Source organism: Strix aluco, chromosome 4, assembly GCF_031877795.1.
Source record: "Strix aluco isolate bStrAlu1 chromosome 4, bStrAlu1.hap1, whole genome shotgun sequence".
Classification (NCBI taxonomy): Eukaryota; Metazoa; Chordata; class Aves; order Strigiformes; family Strigidae; genus Strix; species Strix aluco.
The window spans coordinates 90,105,342-90,119,691 of record NC_133934.1 but is presented as its reverse complement, the minus strand read 5'-3'; the positions used below and the strand labels follow the sequence as shown (position 1 = coordinate 90,119,691).

Sequence of the window (14,350 nt, the reverse complement as noted above, 5' to 3'; positions counted from 1 at the left end):
TTCATGTTTGCTTCATGTTTCATTACACCCTTTGCCTTGTGAGGCTCATCTCGTTTGATCCGCTTCTCTCTCTGTGCCCTAGAGCAGTATATATTTTAAATGCTTCATAAAATCTTGCAAACAGACAAGTGAGCACACTTGAAGCACCAACCATCACTTTAATATTGGCACCTCAACTCCTGCCACAGCGTGCTTGCTGCTTTCCGGGCATGCTGCTCAGGAAAACTCCACTCCACTTTCAAGGCGCTCAGGCTGCGTAAGAGGTTGGTTAGAAGGACTGTAGGGCAAGGAACAGTGCGTGGTGGGTGAATGTACAGAGAAAAAAGCCCCAAAGCCGGGATTTCCTAGAAGAGTTGGGGTCTGCTAAATCTGAGTTTCAGGATATTCATTGCATTGGACAAGTCTTGGCTGATGCCAGATGGAGAAACCCACCCATTTTTGGAGGTGCAGGATGCCCATGAGAGACAACTGAGAAATTCCCTTTGCCTCCTGTGACTCTGGATCATGCTGCAGTGCATCTACTGCTCCTGTAGCTTCAGCCACGTGTGCCTTGTCCTCCCTGATGACATCTCCTCCTGGCAGGAATGGCATTTGTTTGGCTGCATCCGGTATATACGTGCAAAGTAGCCTGGCTTTTGCTCCTCTCAGCCCTGGAGAGGAGCTGCTGGATGCACAGAGTGCAAGGAAGTACAACACAGGTTTATAAACCACATGAAAATGCACATTTAAAATACCTTGTTTCCTTCCTGTTAGTGGCACAATGGGAAATGATCTCTTGGGGATAAGATAACCAGCAGATGGGCAGGGAATGGGTCACATCTGGGACACGAGGAGCCATATAGAATGCATAAGGAGCACCTGGGATTTACCTGCCAAGATCTATAGGGGAAGGGAGAACTTAAAACCCCGGTGCTTTGTCAGCCCGTGTATGTTTGTCTAGATGGTTTCAGTGACCTTATATACCCTGTGAAACGGGTGTCTGTGGCCATGCTGGGGCGTGATGGAGTGCTGTGGTTAGAGGGGAAACATGCCAAGCCAGAGAATTGTGCAGTGAGAAATCTGGGCTGAACATTATATTTGTGCCAAATTTCTACCTGCAGGGACTGTTAAAAAGCAACAGTTACAGGCACCATGAGGGGAGGTAGAAAAAATGTGCTTCGGTGTATCACAAGGCAGCTGTGAAGAAGCACCCCCATTCGGTAAGGCAGGAGGGGTGACAGTTTTCTGAGGCTGGGGGCCCTATTTGTACAGACAGTAGGGAGAGGCTGTGCACCAGAAAGGTGTCAGCCAGGCAAGCCAAGCAGCCCAGGAGTAAGAGCATCAAAGTGAAAAGCTGAGTCAGACAAGGACAGAAAACAAAGACCTGGCAGAGCTCAGCCTGTCAGATTTGTCTGCCATCCCAGTGCAAACAGTCACCTCTATTTAATAAATATATCTAATGGCCACTGGGCTTTGGGGCAGCCCGAACAGCTTCATGAAGGTTTTTCATTTATTTTCATTTCCACAGACACTCTGCTTTTGATGTTGAATAAACTGTGATTTATTTCCTCTAAACCAATCCCGGCTGTTGCTGGGCTTATGGCTGCAAGCGGTCCCAGGGACTGGCTAATTGGCCCTTCCACCTTTAAAAGATGAAGTTGTCTCTGAGGATATGTAGCCCCCAGTTGAATTGAGGCTTTCGATATGAAAGGCACAGGCGTGTGCATCTTCCCACCTGCCATGCTGCCAGTATTCTGCTGGTACCTGAAACCAAGACATGGGAAAAAGCCAAGAGATGAGAGAGACCTGAAGTGAAAGTGGAGGTTGCTATCCCTAAGATTTAAGCTTTGGAAATGTCATCTCTCACTTGGTGCCTTTATTTCTACCTCTCTAGCTCCAGACTCAAGGTATCAATCTCTGCTATCAAGGTCGCCTTCACAACCTGAAGGAACAGGGGAAAAAAGGAAGCTTGAATTCCAGAGAGTACTGCAAAATCTATGCAAAGAAGCTCATTTTTTAATTTCAAAAATGCAGAGGATCAGTGTCACTGGTATGAGCTGCCTGAAGGGGCTATTTTTGTTCTTTAGAAGCTTTTCCTTCTACTCCAACACAGATTAATTATGAATATTTATGTATATAGCACCAAAAATGTGATAAGCAGTTTGCAGGCTGGCTTGCAAAATATGTATACCATATTGCAAAAATTAGCTCTCTCTTCTGGGCTTTGTGCCTGGTCACTCACTCTTTCTAAATAGCTAGCAAGGAACAGAGACAACATGCATTTGTAGTGCTGCTGCCTCTATTCAGAGCAAGAGGAAACTGGTGCAGTCAGGAACTGCAGTTTGTGTTAGTTTAAGATCAGCCCCCTGTCACTCAGAGTGTGCCTCTGTTAAAACGTTGATAATCCTTTCTCTGAGCTCGGCTGGGCCGTTGCACCGATTTAAGGTGCAATAAGGCAGAATTTTGTTCTGCTCTTTAGTGAGACACAGCATTTGGGCTAAATTTGCAAAGATCTGGTACCTTCTTAAGATATACCTGGGTGCCTGTCTTTCAGATGAGACAGCTATCAAGATCCTCAGCGTTTCTGGGCATCAAACCTTGGCAGAGCACTTTATCGAAAGAGAAACATTAAGCCTTCTGTCCAGGGGAGACTCCTACCAGGGAAATTGCAGTATGATGACTTCAAATTACTCCTCTGCTGCTCCAAAAAATAGCATAAATTAATATATGCTGTTAAGGAACTGCCACATGCTGCCCCAAAGCTGACAGTAATGGAAAGAGTATTTCCAATACAGATGGTTCGTTAGTTGACTTATGCAAATAGGCATATTGGAAGAGAGGAGCTATTGCTAAATATAAAGTAAGTCATACTGTCCTACGACGTGTGTGAGCTGCCAAGGAATTACGCAGACTATCCGTAAAGAGCAAGTCCAGTGATTTCAACAGGCTTTCAATCAGGCTTTTAATATAAAAAAAGAAGTGTATTCCTAGTTAATAATAAGCGCTGCCTTTTTAAAATTATAAATTCAAACATCTATTGGAGTCACAAGTGGCTTTTCCTTCACTGTTTCTGTTTATGAGTCTGCATAATCCAAAACATGTCTATTATCTTTTGCAAAGCCTGTAAAGAGAGAACACTGCATTGCTTCAACATTAACGCTTAGTGCAATATTTGTGAATTAAATTGTGGATATAGCAAAAGGGAATCTGTCTGGACCATTCACAAAATGAGCTTTGATATCCTTTTAGTAAGTAAAAAGCTGAAGGGAGACATCAATAATTTATCAGCACTTGGATTACATCCTCCACTGCTTGTAGTTTGCTGCCTTCTTGGAGGAAAAGAGGACAAAGGCAGTATTGCCTCTTAGGTTGTAGTCTTTGCATACTCTAATATGTTGGTGCTGACAAAGGATGCCTCATTTTGAAGGGCATTTTGACTCTCAGCATGATGGTCATAGCTCCAGGGACCGCAGTGGGATGGACCACCAGCCTGTTGTGTGATACCTTTCCAAGTAACAGCACGACATGGCTGGAAAGCATGGATGACACCCACACAGACATGAGGTCCAAGATAAGGACCACCTCTAAAGGGGTAAAGTGCTCCTCATTCCTTGTCATCTCCTGCCATTGTCATCCCCTGGCACTGCTCATTGTCTTCTCTTTATTTCTCAACCCATCTCTACACTCTAGGCTTTTTGCTTCCATACTGTCTCCCCCCCATTCTCCTAGATGTCCCTGCCCTGCCTCCTACCATCTCTTTTTTGGTGGCAGTGATGCCTATTTTCAAGCTCTAGGCTTAGTAATGTTATTGCCATGTTGCACAGATATGCCAGAATTTGCACTGACATTTGCTCTTTCCTTTCAGAATGAAATGTTCTCCCTTCTCATCTATTCCTCTGGCTTGTGCCTTTCAAATTTGGCACCTGTCTCCTAGTTCTGTCTTTCCCTTATCTTGCTCCTTCTGATGTGCTATTTCCAATACCTGAAAATCACCACCCCCCACAACTTATTTCCCAGCTTTTTCAATCTTTAAGTCCTGAGAAACCTTTCCTAGTTCTGTCCCTATGACTGTCACCAAGATCTTCATCTCTCCTTACAGCATGATCTTGAGTCATTCCCAAGAAGCACTCAGGAATAAGCAAAGGTTACTCCTCTGCTAACTGTATTGGAGCAGAATCCAGCCTTTCTTTTTTCTGCTTCTTCAAACTGTTGCTCTTTCCTTTTGAGGCTGCTGATGAGGGACGACATCTCCAACCTCCAGTGACAGAGACAGAACAGACACTGTCCTCTTGGCCCCAGGTAGGACATGAAGAGCCACGGGCAGCATGAGGGGCAAAGAGCCGCCTCTGCCCTTCTCTGCGCACAGGGGTTTTGTTTTCTTCAGGTGCTGACATCTCCTATTCCATGTACGCTGAACATACCTGCATAAAACTGGACAGATGCTCTGAGAGACAGGCAGCAGCAAAAGGTCATGCCTACAATAGTCCACCAGCATCCTCTGAGGCTGCTGCTGCTGCTCATGTTGTTCTAAGCCTGAGCTGATGTACCCTGCTTTTCAGTGGGACTTGGTAGCTCAGCTTAATGCTAGCCAGGTTCTGTCCAGAAACTGCTTTGCAGCAAATGAGGGCTAAAATCTTCTTACAAATATCGCAAAGGCATCCCAATTTTAATGGAGTGCTACGGACAATGACGAGGAGTTGGAGCCCCCAGATTCTCTCTCCTCAGCACTGAGGGGCTTTGTAAATCAAAGGGAATATCAACAGAAGAATCTGTTCACAACATTTTGTCATCTTCAATAGGAAAGAGGTCCTTAGACACAGTGGCTGACCAGAGGAGCAGTCCTAGGCTAGGCAAATCACCAGCAGCTCCCAGCACCAAAATACAGCGTGTATGGCTGGAAGAAGAGCAAACATTTCTGGTCCTTAGCAGGAAATACCTAACTATCATGGGGCTTGGCCAACTGCTTTCCCAAGTTAAACTCAGAAGCTCAAATCTATCCATTGACCTCCACGGCTCCCGACTTGTGATGCAGAACAGCCATCTGGTCAGTGCCATTCCAGAGCCAAGTCGATAATTTGGAGAGTTCCCAACATTTTCTCATGGGAAGAAAGCTGGACAGTTGCTGCTGCTGTTATGTCTCTAGAAGGCAGCCTGCCAGCGCTCAGGGCTGTTGTCCAGTGCCAAACAGACTTTTAAAATGCATGGCCCTCAGTGACAAACCAAAATGAAAAGGTGCACACATGCATCTGAGCAATCAGTGCTCCCACACGGTGACACTGAGCAAGCACTGGAGTGATCTTTGCTGTTTCCCCTGTAACTGTGCTACTGAAGAAAAGGGCTTTTAAATGTAGGTGTTGCTAGTGGTACCGCTTGACACTAACAGGAGGGGGCTCTGCCTGTGAGCTTTCCTCTGGCCACCCTCAACTTCTTTGCTTCTGACGTAGGCAACTGTCATGAGAGATCACAGTAGCTATAAATACCTCTGAAAGTAAAATAAAAAAAAACAACACTAAAGAGAACTTGTTGTCAGGCAAATACTGAGCATAAAAGAGTACTCTAGAAAGGTGCTTTCACATCAGCCTGGTAGAGAAGTGTGTCCAGCTGAAGCTTGCTGATGATTTCACTTCCATCACCAAATACCACCGGTGAGGGAACAGTCCTGTTGCCATGCCAGGCATGCACCAAACTTCACAAGCACTAAGCCTCTGGAAAAACAAGGTGCAAGTTCCTACCCTGCAGAAGACTGGTGGAGCCATTTTCTCAGTGTATGAGGTGGCAACAGAGGTCAGAAGTGACTCCGCACTACGTAACAGTGCCACATCTAGATATTAGATACCCCATGTGATAACAATACAGTTCTGGTTGTTTCCTTAGAATACCTCTCTTCCAGGCGTCTCTTCCACCTTGCTGGGCTGTCCTTTTAAGCAGTTGTTTCTCATCAGGATGCTTGTCTTTCCCTACCCAGAAAGTTGGGTGAAGCAGTGTGTGTTGCTACTTGAGAAGCAGGAACGCACACCGCCAGCACACTCCTCTGGGAACCCGCAGCTTTTCAGGTCACTCCATAGGAGATGGGAAACCAGCTCTGGCCCCATAAGACTCCATGGGCAAGTACTCACAAAGACGAGGCACAGCTACCCACCAGAGCTCTTTACGTTTCCAAAGATGAAGGCAAAAACCCAACTCTGTGTGACCACAGTTAGTTCTGCCAGACCACTTAAATCATCAAGACATCATGATCATCACTGTTAAAAATTCTTGGCAGATCTAGCAGCATTAGCCCAGCTATTTAGAGTTAAGTACTTCAGGCTTGGGTCCACCGGCAGTACGAGCTAGACCTACAGTCAACACTGAGCTCCCTAAAGTGAGGGCACTGCAGAGGCCACGCCTTTCATTCCCAGGGTGCGAGAGTTGGGGCCTGGGAGAGGTGAGCTCCCCATGGTGCTTCTTTCAATATATATTCTGTCTAGTACAGATGGTATTTGGATAAAGCATGTATGCATCACTCTCATCCTGTTCAGGTGCAGAAGTATAAGGTTTTCCCCATGATACAACAGTAAATAATCTCAAGAGAAGAAAGGAACAAAGCCTGAATTGCCAACAAAACAGCCAGTTCTTCAGGAGATTTGCCATGGAGAATAATAATCTGAGCATATCCAGTGCTTTAAACTGTCTTAAATTGTGTAAAAGATCAGGCTTAGGCACTTTGACAGGCTTCCTTTAAAATCTATGACAGCAGACTTGAATGCATCCACGTCACTCAGATTTTGGCAGACAGATCTCGCAGCAGCAGCCATGAGAGACACTGTCCTCAGCCTGGAGAAGCTGAATTTCAGAAATGTTGCTTTCCTCAGTGATAGCAAGGGCAGAGGGCACTGTCAGGCAGGGTCAGCTCAGAGACCATTTTCATTTAAGTCTTCTGTGAAGCAGTGACTGTCAGTGACGGTGCATCCACCATCTGTGCAAACACTGATTTTCACCTGCAATACTCTTCAGAGGCAGTGTTTGAGTGACCTGAGAAACACATTTGCTTGACTGCCCCTGCTAATTTCTACAGCAGTCTGTTCTCTGGAGTCTCAGCTGTATGGCAGCTTGCTTTTAGCTGGGTTTTATTTTGATGTTGTAACGAGGGGAGGAAAACTCAGTGTGATATGTTATATAGACGGAGCAAGAAATATCTTTATTTGCTGAAGATGTGTGTTATTTCAGGATATTTCCATTTAGTCTGATAAAAATGGCATTTCTATAGAAACAATTGATAAAACAAACAACAAAGAGGAAATCCCATGCTAACTGTCAAAAGCCAACATAATGTTTGGCAGATGCATTGCTAGAGATGAGTAAATACTCTGCTGTTTTGGGCTTTTAAAATACACAACCCTTCCCCCTCACTTACATAGTTAAATCAATTCACATCGGGCATGGGTGTGTGCTTTTTGTTGGTGAGCAAGTAGAGGTTTGATTTAAAATATCCCTGCTTCACCTAGTCCCAGGGATGCCCAGCAGCCTTTGCTCAGTGAGGTGTTATTGCCACAGAGTCCCAGGGTTCCACCCCAAAAGTAGACCAGAGCGGCAGAAAAAGCCACTCAAGGCTCTGTGGGTGGATCTCTGAGGATATTCGGACACACACCCCGCCTCTGCTCATCTATCATGTTCTCCCACCAGCAAGAAAGCCACCCTTGATTGGTCATGATCCAGTTTGGCTCCCATGCGTGCACGTTTCTTCAGGAACGTGTGGAGTTTTTTTACTACCACAGAGTCTTGATGTGCTGTGCATGACACCACTGTGTGTCAGACCCTGCTCTGTGGGCTCAGGGCTCTCACTCCTGCAGATGTTGGTGCTGATGTGTAGTGCAACCAGTCCTTTGAGGAGTGATATATTGCCATTCCTTCTGAGTGCAATGCTTAGTCCCTTGCAGGGGTGAACCTTTACCACAGGTGACCACTTACTACTGAACATTTTGTCCTACCAGACTCAACTCTTTTTACAAGGGAACACAAGTAGGGACATGTATTTTGGACCAATCCCTTATTATCAACTGTTCCCCATTCCCAAGCAGACCTGTGTGCTGCCCACCACGCTGCTCTCCAGCTACTCTGTTCTCTACTTCAGTTTCTGTCTTCTGGCGACAAACCACCAGGATTATCTGTCTTGTGGGTCACCTGCTTCTTAGACAATTTATCCTAATATTTATCATCTCTGCAACACAGATAATACTTTTGCATTTACAGATTTACCCTCTCTAATCCCACCAAGGCCACTGCCATATTGTCTTTGTCATTCTGATCCCTTCCTTGTTATAATCCAGTGAGAAAGAATTTGGCTGTATGCTCTCATGCTTCTCTTTGCTTTGGAAGACCAAAACCACCCTCCAGAAAGTCACGTGAAACTGTTTGCTCGTGGCAATCCAGAAGAAGGGGATGAGGGAGATTGTCGGGGCTTGTGAGAAGACCGACAACCTTTTCAAACCTCATAAAATAGCTCTCCTTAAGTGAGGAACGTTTGAGTTCTCCAAAGACTCAGAGATGCTCTGGTGGGAATTTCTTTGCTAGAATAGTTTAGCAGATCCACACAAGTGTGTTGGTACTTATAATTTATAAGATAAATATGAAGACGTACAAGCATGATTTATTGATAGAGCATAAGCTATATATAGTGCTCTTAACTGTATTATTAAAACTGAAGGTAAATAATTAACGGAATGAAGATACATAAAACTCTGGCAGTTTTGATGCGGAGCATTCCTGTCTTGCAGTAATTAAAATTGAATATATTCTGAGTATATTTTTACATCTTTCTGACAAAAAAGATTATTTGCCCACTTCACATGCATGCTAAGAGACACTGCGTGTGGCTGCAGAACCCGTGCAGCCAGCGTGATAGAAACCAGGGAGGAAAAACGCTTATGGCTGTCAGGCTTGAATGCCACCCCGCACTCAGGATAGGATTACCATCTGTGGGTATTGACCAGTTCTGCCTGGTTGACCCTCAGATTAGTTTCAGATTAGATAAAACTCAAATAACATATGTTAGTTTTGCAAAGTTCAGTGCTAACCATTCACATGGGAACTATGATGGAAAGGTACAAGCTTACTTCAGCAGAAAGAAAGAGACAAAGTTAACGGTTTTTATGATTAGAATCAGAGGACTACTCAAGCAAAGCAAAATTCAACTAGCAGTTGGTTATGTCTCCATAGGCACCTCTCCTGAGTTTTAAGAGGAAAACATGAGGGGCGGACCACCCTGAAGAACCGTAACGCAGGCCCTTTCATGACTGAGGCCATCTAGTTTACTGAATTGACTCAGTTAAAGACACATATGGTCAAATATCCTGTAACCCCTTTAGGGTATCTTTTTTCACTAGATGAATATAGTCATTCATTTACATAATTTCCATACTAACAACATTAGTAAGGTCAAAGTGACCTTACAACTAGTTGTTAAATTCTCTGGAGTCAGAACAGCTCAATTTCATAAGCAGCTGTCAGACAGTCTAAACAGTCCCACCACTTAACCCAAACACTTTCCAACACAAACAGGTAAGCAAACCGAAATGTCTTCATCGGGGTGCATGGAAAATCATTCCTAAATTCAGCACCAGCAAAGCCTCGAAGTGCAGGAGGTCTTCTACTCTCACCAGTGCATCTGCCAAACCCTTTTGTAAGATCAGTGGTGCTCTCTTGTCCGGTCTGAAGATAAACGGTGCAAAAAAACTAAGATCCTAGATCTACCTTTTTTCTCAAGCAGAGGCACAATCCATTGATTTCCATAGATTTTGGAGTAGCCCTACATAACCTTCACCGACCCACAAGCAACGATACAGAAAAGCCAGCAAGGCATGAAAGGGAACATTAAACTTCCCACTTTGGTCAGCCAGGCCTGGGGTAGCAACAGAGTCCCAGAGCCACCAGCAATGTCGGGCAGTTCCACAGAGAAAGGAGTAGAAACTGCTGCTCTTGAGGCTTAACTGCAAGAATCTTGAACAATTATTTCAAAGTGTTTCTTGCATCCTAAACCAGCAGAAACTTGGAATGACAAAATTAAGGTGCGGATGGTGGTAGTAGGGTAACAGTTGATTTCAGTGAAATGGAGAACTGGACATCACATTTCTCAGCAGTCACTGCTATTCCTAAACTAGGTTTGACTTTTAATTTGATTCCAGTACCTTCAGGGAGTGCAAAGCAGAGCTCCACCAGCTGATGAACTGCAGTTTGGCAGGGCAGCATCAGAGAAGCACTCCAAACACTCTTGAGGCTCCCTTCTGAGAATCTCCAAATGTAATTAAGAACAGCTCTATTTATTCCTCCTGCTGGGCACACCTATAAGCACCAGATGTAACAGTAGTAACTGCTGAAACACCTGTGGCAAATCAGGTGGTAGAAAAATATCTGCTCATAAGGCTGGAATAGGGGTCACTCTTGGGTAGTCAGCTGGTCTAATGGGGCATCTTCAAGTGATTTTGGTGGTTCCTACTTCAAGAAGTGCTCAAAGACCTAAAATACTGCAGTTGTGAACTTCACCATCTCATGAACACGGTTGCTCATCAGAAGACGCACAGCTGAGGGAGATGTTTTCTGCCCAGCATTTTCACTGAGAATTTCAATCTTGTATGAGTTCATCACAGCCCTAGTTCCCTGACACTGTGGTTAAGCCTGACTGTCTGCTGACAGGATGAAGATTTATCTTCATTTCTACAGATTTAAGTGCTTTCAGTGCTCATAACAGATAAAACTTGTTTCTGGATGTAATTTTGCTGTAGTATCACAGCTTTCTGAAAGAATAAAATAACGCAGTGAAATCTAGTAGACTAGAAAGTGCTGCATTTCTTACAGCACTAGGGCACTTACGGTGAGTCCTTCCCAGAGGGCCCACTCGGTCCAGTCCAAGCCCAGATGAGCATTCAGGCCTGTTCTCATGCTCACAGACGTCATCTCCCAGGTAAAAGGGCTGAAAGGCAACCGAGCACTAAAACTAATGACCAATATTAAAATCAGTGCTTCTGCAAGTTCTGACAGCTTTCCAGTAGTTTTTAATAAAGCTTGGCATATATAATAAATGAATAATCAAACATGAATAATAAATTACAGCCATGTTTATACAGCTTTACGTTTCTGCTCTCCTGAAGTACCTCATTTTAGGCACATCAACACCCTCTAATAATGAAAAGGCACAGACCCTACATTTACATAAACGTATTTCTGTATGTGCAGAGACACGCTATTGGACGCAGGTGCCCTGTATTTAGGCCCAGCCTGGGAAAACCTGCACTTGGACTGCACAAGCCAAGAGCGATCTTGGAGAGGTGGTTCAGTGGCGGGACTTTCTTTCCCGAGCACCAAGTCACCAGCAGCGACGGGCAGCCTCCCCACACCTTCTCTCCAGGCAGCGGGGGAGCCAGCACGGGACCTGCCTCGGTGGGACCGCACCCGTTGTGCCGCTCCCCGCACCCACCCTCACGGGGAAACCTCTGGGAAACCGCGGGTGAAACCCCCGAGGGGAGGGAAAATGGCGCCGTCCCGCCCCCGCCGGCGGCGAAGTGGTGGCAAGGCCTGGCGGAAGTGACGTCTGGCCGGGCGGAAGTAGCTGCCGGGGGCAGAGAGGAAGTGCTGGCGGCGAACGGCGCGGGCCCAGCGCCGGTGAGTGGCGGCTGAGCTGTGGGGGCGGCGGGGCCTTCCCCCGCCCGTGGGGGTGCGGGGTCCCCCGGGGCGGCGGCGGGGGTGGGCCGGACCGGGCTGGGCCTCACTTAGAGCAGCCAGCGGGGCCCCAGCGCTTCGCCTTTGCTGTAGCGTGGAGAGGAGCGCGGCGCCGTGCGGCGTCCGGGGCAGTGGCCGTGCCCCCCGGGCGCTCTGTGCTGTGGGGCCCTGTTTCTCGGGGTCTCTCCCCCGAGCAGCTCCCCGTCAGGGAGCGGCCTCGCTAGGCCTCCGGGCCTAGTGTGCGTCTTCAATTCAGACTCGTTTAGGGAAAGCCCGTGAGGGCTGTGAACGCGGTGAGAGCGACGGGACGCGTCATCTCTTTAGTTTGTTAATAGCGGCTTGTTGCTTTTAATTCTATTTTGTGCCATGTTGGTGCTTCTCTGTTGCAGAGATTCTTCAGGCAAGCTGGGGACAGCAGCGTTTCTGGAGGCAACGTGCAGTATGCCTGCACGCGGTATGTGCCTGACAGGCAAAGTAACAGGCACTGAGTCTTACCTGAGACGTGGAGCCTCTGAGATTTCTTGCAGCTCTTGACCGGGGTTTTCCTTCTGGGAGGGGGGTCTTTACAGGTATCTGCCTTCGCTGTAGCAGATAAAAGTTGCTGCCTGTCTTGTCAAAGTCAGGTGTTTTAGACTGATGGTCATTACAGTATTGTGTGCAGAAGTGTTTTTGTGACAGAGCAGAGCATGCACATCACCATTCTGCAAAGTAGCCAAGAATCCTGAGTGAGGCTTTAATTGACTGCTAATCTAGAGTGGAGAAATTACACCTTTCTATTGACTGCTGAGCTGCCCCAGAGAAGAGGCCAAGATGTGACTCTGATTCTCCTTTTAATTCCATACCTCAACCAAGAAGGTCTGAAGAAGTACGTTAATTTGAAGCACTGATTGTGACAGCAGGACTTTGTATTCTTCTTTGACCCAAATGCGATAACTTTAGCAAAAGAATGCAAAGGATGGGAAAAAAATAAGACAGCGTTCAGAAATCAGTAGGAGTCAGAGATGATTCTTTGCTTTTACATGTACTTGCTACCTTTTCTCTTCTGTCTAGTTTATGGCTGTTGTGATACAAGTGTCTCCCTTGGGCTGTAGGACTCTGCTGCTGTGGAAGAAAAATGCATTGTAGATGCAGACGAGCTAGAATAAAGTAAAAGTCATGATGGTATTAGATTATATGAAGTAAGTACAGTTTTTTGTAGCCTGGTGGCACCTGTAAAAGCCTTGGACAGGCGTGGAGTGGTACTCTGCTCAAACAAATACTGTGCCTGATTCTTACGTTGTTTTATGTCTGCTGAGAGTAGTGACAGAGATTGGTAATATGCCTCAGAAGCTTAAATGCTGCTTCTGGAAAGCATTGGAAAAGTATTACAGACCTCAGTTTCTCTGTGAAGTAAATGCCATTCTCTGTGATACACTGGTGCTGCATTAATTGGTGATTAGGGTCCCTTACTGTCCTAACTGGCCTTCCTTCTCAGGCTTATACTTGAGCTGAAGTTGGTTGATCCAAAGGCGTATCTTGGCATTTGAATCAGTCTGTGGCTTTATTGCCTTCTATGCTTTTGTGCCTTTTTTCAGTCTGATGTAGACCACTGACAGGCTTTTCAAACAGTATCCATGGAAAGTCCAGAGTGTGACAGAAAACTATTTGTTGAGGCTTTTAGTGCAGACAGTATCAGCAGATGATAGTGTATTCGCATGATACTCACTATGTTCTGGTGTGTATAGTTGCTCATGGTCCTCTGACAGTATTTCTGATACCTTATGTGCATTCCTAGGACAATATCCTCAGCAGGTTGCGTATGTTGGCTAAATGGTGGTCCCTCTAGGCAAACAGTTTGTGTGTGGTTAGCTTTTAAGTAGCCAGCTGCAAGATTGGAGATAACCAGACCACAGGATGCTGGGGTTACTGCTGATCATCAGTAGTGTGTTATTTTTCTTGTGTGTTTTCTGAGCTCTGGTGGATAAGCATTGCTCCTTATAATAGCCAGCTGAGTGTTGCTATTGTGCTTACATGGCTTCCAGGGAGCATGGAAAAAGGTACCATTAGAAAGTAAATTATTTTCACTATGTTCTGTCTGTTTGCAAGTCGCATATGTATTTAAGCAATTTCTAGTTCGTTGGACTGTAGAAGGACCAAGTCAGAGGCCTTGATTGTATTAAATTTGTAAACCCAGTTAAAACATGGAAAGAACACATTTAAAGTTATTATCTATTTTTGCACCAAACTAATGCCCGCCTCTATATTACCATCTTATAACTCCTTACATTTGGGTGGTGTCTATATCTATATGGAGGAAGGAGTGACTTTGAGGAAATGTTTCCTGGAACAACATCTAACCTCTGCAGACGATGACCGCATAGTTGGCTTCTTGTGCCTGACAGTTCCCCAGACAAATGAAGGCAGTTTCAAGGCCTGCTATATTTTTTGATTAACTTCTTTAATATGCAGAGACTTGGACAAGTGTATGTACAGCCCTGTGTAGAAGAGGCTTATTGCAGAAAGGTTAGCAGCATAATTTCCTTATAACTGTGTGGTTTGTGTCTGTTAATCCTACCATCACCCTCATTTGGGCTTCGAAGCCTGTGATGATAGAGCATGAAACACTTGGCTTCTGGTGCTTGTGGTGCTACTTCCCCATATCAAAGAGGGACCTATCAACTGAAGTATGACTGTTGGAGCC

General features: G+C 45.6%; 1 protein-coding gene across 4 annotated transcripts in view; it reads left to right on the top strand.

The window, feature by feature from the left end:
* Positions 1-11,546: 11,546 nt before the first annotated feature.
* RPAP1 (RNA polymerase II associated protein 1) overlaps positions 11,547-14,350 on the top strand; it is a 74,655-nt gene continuing 71,851 nt past the window's right edge. For all 4 annotated transcript variants that reach the window (XR_012623249.1, XM_074824145.1, XM_074824149.1 and 1 more), the window contains exon 1: positions 11,547-11,613. The gene's annotated coding sequence lies outside the window, so the exon portion shown is untranslated. The remainder of the gene's footprint in view (positions 11,614-14,350) is intronic.